We start from the raw sequence: 8,225 nt of genomic DNA, 5'->3' as shown, positions 1-8,225 counted from the left end.
ATATATATATATATATATATATATATATATAAGTTTCTTGAGGTTTTGGGAATTATTTATCTGAGAATTTATTGTATGGACCATTTTTGAAATTTGCATTTTTCTCATTGAGAAAGAAGTTACATTGGGGAATTCTCTTTGTTCTGCACTCTCCTTATAACAGAATTTAGTAGAAGTAATTGCTTGATAATATACCTTGATTGAAGTTTTTCACATACATTCAAAAAATCATATTGGGGACAGTTATTATAGATTGCCTATTTATTTTTAGGAGAAAACCGAACCTATTATGCCCATAAGGAAAATTCTGCTCATTATTAACTGTGTTTTAAGTCAGTTCCCAGGAGATAGACATGTGAATGTAAATACAATTTAAAAGAAGGCCAAGCTTAAGTATAAAGGTTTTCTGTAGTTCTCTACACAGCAAAGAATCATTTTCAAAACTGCAAACTTGTCCACCAACCAAATTATAAACTGAAGGTCCTTTATAGCAACAAAACAACAACAACAAAAAAAACCAGAAATCATGAACAAACTGAGGAATGAATCTAATATTTTAATTTATATTTTGAATGTTTTCTAAAATGTTTAACATGTATAATAAAACAATATTTTATTTTATCTTAAATTTTTATATATTTTTATAGATTTCAGAGAAAGGAAGGGAGAGGGAGAGAGGACAAAACCCCAATGATGAGAGAGAATAATTGATTGGCTGCCTCCTGCATACCCTCTCCTGAGGATCGAGCCTGAAACCCAGGCCTACCCAGGAATCAAACTGTGACCTGGTTCATGGGTTAATGTTCAACCATTGAGCCACACTGCCTGAGCTAAAACTATATTTTAGATATGATTTAAATTGTACATGGCTCTTAGTCTTAGTAGGTTTTCTAATTTTAATAGTTACTGAATACTTGCTACTTATTACATACTTTGAATACATCATGAGGTTATATACTGGTATATAAGGGATATAGTGTTATAAATTTACATATGATAAAAGAACATAGATGTTTTTAATGACTACTCTAAAACAATTTAAAATATAATAAATAAGTATCAAAAAGAGAATGGCTAGAGTATTAGTAACTACTTTACAGTGACAGTTAAAATAGCTTTTTAACACATTTCATCTCCAGGGAAAGATTTTAGTTGGTTCCCTTGTATGTCAGACTGCATAAGAGAAAAAAATCTTTTATTTCTAAATCACTAAAAGTGTTTTCATTAATGAATACACTAAATTAGAAACATTTAATTTTAGATATATAAGTATTAAGAAGATAATTTATTTTCTTAGCAACCTGATTTTGTAAAAACATTTCTCAGGTCTTTCTGAAACCCAAAATCTCTATTTAAATCTTAGGTTATAGAATAAACTGGAAAGATTAAAGCAATTAAAAATATGAATGTTGTGCAAATTTCTGACACTTTTATTTTTATCTTTCAATGTAGCAACTGTGGGTTGGTTTCACATTAAATAAACAGTCTAAATATTCATTACTGAATTACTAAAAACCTGTTACGGAGATAGATTTAAAATATTCTTCTTAAAGTTAGTCCTACAGCATTGACAAGTTGGAAAATGATGCTAGGATGTTCTAATGACATTTGCTGGAACGAATAGCTGTTTTTTTGATAAACTCAGCCTATGAATACAGCATTAGGATTTTCCTCTTGCCAACTTTTCTTTCGAGTTATGTTCTGATTTCTTTATTATGCCTCCATATTTTACTTAAATGATAGTTTATGTTTAAAAGAAATATTTTTAGTCTTTGCCTTATTTTCAATTAAATACTTTTCATTCATATGATTAATTCAATGTAATAAAAACATTCCGTGAATCAGACATTTTACTGTGTTTGGAAACAATGGTAAACAATTTAGATCCATACCTTACAGTCTTTCAGGGAAGGCAGATTTTAAAATGGTAAATAAATATTCATTAGGGAAGTGCAATTAGAATATGTTGCAAAAACAAACAAAACCCAGACCAATCAAATAGATTAGGGATGGTCTGCCAAAAAAAGAAAAATTATTTGAACTGCTTTGGAGTTTGCTAAATTAGGAATGGAAAGAAATGCTGTCCTAACTGAAGGGAGTAATGTTTTTGAAGACCTTCAGACTGGATGAGGTCCTCAATATTAAAGGAAGTGGATAGAACAACTAGATGATTAATGGTGCAATTTTCTGATGGAGAACACAGAGGAAGCAGTAGATTAGTTGGGGATTCAGAACTTGAGAAATAAGTTAAGTTTAAGACAAGCCTATTCCTAATACTTGTAAACACTTCACAAAGAGGCTTACGTATTATGTGATTAATAATTAAATTTTATAAGTGAAGCTAGTAATATTATATTATATATGTTCTAGCATCTTATGTTGATATATACAACTATATTTACAATATAAAAATGTAAACTTGTGGTTTTTAATTACTGAAAGTTTGCAAACTGTCAAAGATAGAACTTAATTATTGTACATATCTTTGTGTTCTGTGCATGAACAGCGATATTTGAACATATAATAAAACAGAGATATGTAACTCTTAAACTATTACATTTTATTACATGAAATTATTTTTCTTGCCTTTATTTCAGAAAATTCACTAATTATATTGTGATAATAATGGTTATCACACAATTCATGACATTACTATTAATGACATTTGCCAATGATACATCCGATAAGTGGTTAATCTACAAAATATATAGGGAACTCATACAACTTAACAAAAGGAAGACAAACGATCAAATTAAAAAATGGGCAAAGGACTTAAATAGATACTTCTCCAAAATGGACATACAGAAGGCCATGAGACATATGAAAAAATGCTCAAAGTCACTAATCATTGAAGAGATGCAAATCAAAAGACAATGAGATATCACCTCATACCTGTCAGAATGGCTATCATCAACAAATCAACAAACAACAAGTGTTGGTGAGGTTGTGAAGAAAAGGGAGGCCTAGTACAATGCTGGAGGGAATGAAGACTGGTGCAGCCACTGTGGAAAAAAGTCTGGAGTTTCCTCAAGAAATTAAAAATGGAGCTTCCATTTGACCCCGTGATGCCACTTCTAGGAATATACCACAGGAAAACAGAAACACCAACCAGAAAGAATATATGCACCCCTATATTCATAGCAGTGCAATTTACAATAGCTAATATTTGGAAATAGCTTAAGTGTCCATTAGCAGGTGAGTGGATAGAAAAATCCTGTGGTACATTTATACAATGGAATATTATGTGGCAATAAAAAAGAAAGAACTCTTACCATTTGCAACAGCATGGATGTATCTGGAGAGTATTATGCTGAGTGAAATAAGCCAGTCAGAGAAAGATAAGTACCATATGATCTCACTCATATGTGGAATCTAATAAATCAAATAAATTGATGATCAGAACTATTTTGAACTTGTATGCATATATGCATAACCTGTGGACACAGATAATAGGGTGGTGAGGGCCTTGGTGGGGGGACAGGAATGGGCTGGAAGAGGTTAATGGGGGAAAAGGAGGACCTATGTAATACTTTCAACAATAAAGATTTTTAAAAAAACACATTAAATAAAATAAGAAGAAAAAATTAATGTCATTAATGCCAAATAAGGTCTTTTTTTGAATTATAATTTTTAGGTAGCTTCTTAAAATTAATTTCTTATTATCAAACTTTTCCTTTTAATAATTAGGAAATTGAAATGTCAAAAAAAATTTACAATAATACTCAGACTCCAAATAAACTGAGTTCAAACATTGTAAGAGAATCTCATACAATAATTTATAAATCTCACAGAAAATATTGCAAAATACTTTAATTTCATTATATAAATTACAATCACATATAAAAATTTTAACCATCTCTTGAAAGTCATTTTATATAGAAATATGAAGAATATGCCTAACGCATATAATGCATATAATGACTAGAAATATTTTTATGCAATTAAAGCATTTTCAAAGAATAATATGAATTAACAATTCAATTATTCATCTCCAGATTAAAAAATGGCAGCAGAATAAGTGGATGTTGCACGGACATGCTCCCAATAACAAACTGGTATTATAACTAAAATACAGAAAAACTTCCTGAATAATCAACAGAAAACTCATAGGAGAGAACCCTGACACCTGAGGACCTAAAGCAGAGACCAAATAGAGACTGGTAAGAGGGGTGGAGGCGTGAAAGGGCTGGATGGGTGCCCAGAGATAGCAACTGAAGTCCCAGAGAGATATCTCAGCTCTTTGGGGGGTAGGGGGAGCCACTGAGAACCCTGGGATCTAATTCACAAGCTGGGCCACCCAGCAGAGAGCACCAAACCTGAGGAGGGTACCCACATAATATTTTTCTCTGAAAAGCAGCAGGGCACAGAGTGGCAGCTGAAAATTCAGGCACCCTCTTAAAGGGCCAATGCACAAAATTCCTTGTGGAGCCACCCACCCTGTGCTCTGGCAGAAAGAGGATAAAGTGGACTGGAGCTGTGAGGGTAGAAGCCAAGACTGGGCACTCGGGGGATAGAGCCCAGAAGGTAGACACCCCAAGCTTCCTGGGCTGAGTCATTCCCTCATGCAGCGGAGGGCACCTTTCCCACATAGACATTTGCCTTGGCTTGGGGAAGACAGTTGACACACTCAGTTGGAAAATACCTTGCCCTGAGACCACTTAAGAGATTAAAAATAACAATTAGCCTCCAGGAAGAAGCAAATGCCCCACCCTGTTGAAAAAAACTCTCACCACACCTGAGGACAATTGCCTGAGGGGTAATTCAAGTCAGAATCCTATCAGTCTGTAGGCAGAGGCCGTCTCTGGAGGCTTTGAGACTTTGCCTGATGTAATTAGTTAGAAACAGTTTAACAGGAGAGACAAAAATGGCGTCAGAATAGATGGACGTGTCCTGAGCCTTGTCCCGGAGCAAATAGAGTGAGCAGCGGAAACAAGTAGAATTCAGCCTGAATTTGTGAAGGAAACCCAGCTGGTGAGACAGTTTGCAGGCAGGAAGGGCAGAGGTCCCCTGGATAAAGCTGAAATCAACGATCTAGGCAAGAGAGTCTGCCGGATCTCTGTGCCTTGAGGGTCAGGGAGAAACTACAGGGCGCCAAGCCTTGTCCCTGAGGAAAGGCAAAGTGTCTGACTGTGAAAAAAGGGTCCACAGGACTGCAGGAGCCCAGGGCACTGCAACCATGTGAACAGCAGACACGTGAGCAGCCCACTCCTGTCCAAGGAGCAGCAGCCCCACAAGCAACCCACCACAGGCCTAAGAGCAGCAGCTTCATGTGGCCTGCCCCTGTCCAAGGAGCAACAGCTGTGTGAGTAGCCAGTTCCCCTGTCTGAGGAGCAGTAACCACGTGAGCAGCTCGCCCCATCCGAGGAGCAGCAGCCGCTTGAGCAGCCCACCCCCTTCTCAGGAGCAGCAGCCACACCAGCAGTATCCCCCATCTGAGGAGCAGCAGCCACATAAGCAGACCGCACACATGCAAGGAGCAGCAGCCCTGTGCAGTCCGCACTGGTCCAAGGAGCAGCACCAACATGCAGCCTGCACCTGCCTGACGAGAAGGAGCTGGGTGAGTGGCTTGTCCCTGTCCGAGGAGCATCAACAGCACGAGCAGCTCACTCCCAACTGAGGAGCAGCAGCCGCATGAGCAGACCGCCCCGTCTGAGGAGAAGCAGCTGCACGAGCAACCCGCACCCGTATGAGGAGCAGCAGCCCTGCAAGCAACCTGCCTCTGTCCAAGGAGCAGCAGCATCACGAGTAGCCCATCCCATCTGAGGAACAGCAGCAGCCTGAAGCCAGCCCCCATCTAAAGAACAGCAGCCACGCGAGCAGTCCACCCCTGTCCGAGGACCAGCAGCCATGTGAGCAGCCGGCCCCCATCCAAGGAGCAGAGGAAACGAGCAACCCGTCCCCATCTGAGGAGCAGCAACCTCATAATCAGCCCACCCCCGTCCAAGGAATAGCACCTATACGAGCAACCTCCCCCACCAGCCAGAGGAGGCACCACTGCTGCGAACAGCACCCACCATAAGAGCCACTGCCAACTGAGAGATAGCGGCTACCATGACTGCCTGAGGAGCAACCACAGCCAGAGAAACCACTGCCACCCAAGAAGCAGCCCCTGCACAGCTCAACATCTAGATCAATTGGTGAGACCAAAAATGGGTAGACAAAGATACCCCCAAAGGAAAGAAAAGGAGGAATCGCCAGAAAAGCAGCTAAGTGAAACAGAGGCATGCAATATGTCAGAAAAAGAATTCAGACTAAGGGTCATAGAGTTCATAAACCGGATAGTAAAAAAATAAACACCTTATGTAAGAATCAAGAAGAAATGGATGAAAAAATCAACAACTTATGTAAGAATCAAGAAGGAATGAAGAGTGATATAGCTGCAGTAAAAAACACCATGGAAAGTTTCAACAGTAGACTAGGAGAAGCGGAGGACCGAATTAGTGAATTAGAAGACAGGGAAGCAAAACACAGCCAAACTGAATTGCAACTGGCGAAAAATATTAAAAGACAGGAGGAGATCCTAAGGGAGCTATGGGACAACATGAAACGAAGCAACATATGAATAATAGGGGTGCCAGAACAACAAGAAGAGGAACAAGTGTTAGAAGACCTATTTGAAGAAATAATGTCAGAAAACTTCCCTGATGTGGCAAAGAAAAAAGTCACACAAGCACAGAGAGTCCCAAACTGGATGACCCAAAAAGACCCACACCAGGACACATCATAATTATGATGGCAAATATGCAGGACAAAGAGAGAATCTTAAAGGCTGCAAGAGAGAGACAGAAAGTTACATACAAGGGAGCTCCCATTAGATTATCAAATGATTTCTCAATAGAAACACATCAGGCCAGAAAAGAATGGAAGGAAATTTACAAAGTGATGCAAACCAAGGGACTGAATCCAAGAATACTCTATCCAGCAAGGTTATCATTCAAAACTGAAGAGGAAATAAGGGGCTTTACAGACAAAAAAACGCTAAGGGAGTTTATCACTACCAAGCCAGCAATGCAAGAAATGCTAAAGGGACTGGTGTAAAAAGAAGAAATAAAGAGGTAAGAAGGAACACAGACACAAAAAATAAAAATGGCAACAAATAAGTACCTTTCAATTATAACTTTAAATGTAAACGGACTAAATGCTCCAATCAAAAGACATCCAGTGGGTGAATGGATAAAAAAACACGACTCATATATATGCTGTCTACAAGAGACCCACCTCAGAAAAAGGGACTCATACAGACTGAAAGTGAAGGGATGGAAAAACATCTTTCAGGAAAATGGAAATGAGAAAAAAGGTAAGGTAGCAGTACTTATATCTGACAAAATAGACCTCAAAGTAAAGGCCATAACAAGAGATAAGGAAGGCCACTTCATAATAATAAAGGGATCGATACAACAAGAGGATATAACTATGATAAACACATATGCACCCAATGCAGGAGCACCCAAATACATAAAAAAAACTCCTGGAAGATATCAAGAGAGAGATTGATAACAATACAATCACAGTAGGGGACTTTAATACACCACTGACATCACTGGATAAATCCTCTAGACAAAAAATCAGCAAAGAAACAGCAATTCTAAATGACACATTAGATCAGATGGACCTAACTGACATCATCAGAGCATTTCATCCCAAAGCCACCGAATATATGTTCTTCTCAAGTGCACATGGGACATTTTCAAAAATAGACCACATATTGGGTCACAAGCAAAGTCTCCCCAAATTCAAAAAGATTGAAATCATATCAAGCATTTTCTCAGACCACAATGGTATAATATTAGAAATAAACTACAATAAAAACATTTCAAAAAATTCAAACAATTGGAAGCTGAATAGCATGCTACTAAACAATGATTGGGTGATCAATGAGATCAAAGAAGAAATTAAAAACATCCTGGAGACTAATGACAATGAAAACACAACATTGCAAATCCTATGGGACACAATGAAAGCAGTCCTGAGAGGGAAGTTTATAGCTCTACAGGCCTACCTCAAAAAACAAGAAAAAATGGTAATAAATCTTCTAACTCAACAACTCAAAAAATTAGAAAGAGAGCAACAATAAAAGCCCACAGTGAGCAGAAGGAAGGAAATAATAAAGATCAGAGCAGAAATGAATGACATAGAGACCAAAAAAACAATACAAAAGATCAATGAAACCAAGAGCTGGTTCTTCGAAAGGATAAACAAGATTGATGAACCTCTAGCCCGGCTCC

This window comes from Plecotus auritus (assembly GCF_963455305.1).
Source record: "Plecotus auritus genome assembly, chromosome: 2".
NCBI classification, from domain to species: Eukaryota; Metazoa; Chordata; class Mammalia; order Chiroptera; family Vespertilionidae; genus Plecotus; species Plecotus auritus.
Note: the sequence above shows the minus strand (reverse complement) of the source record.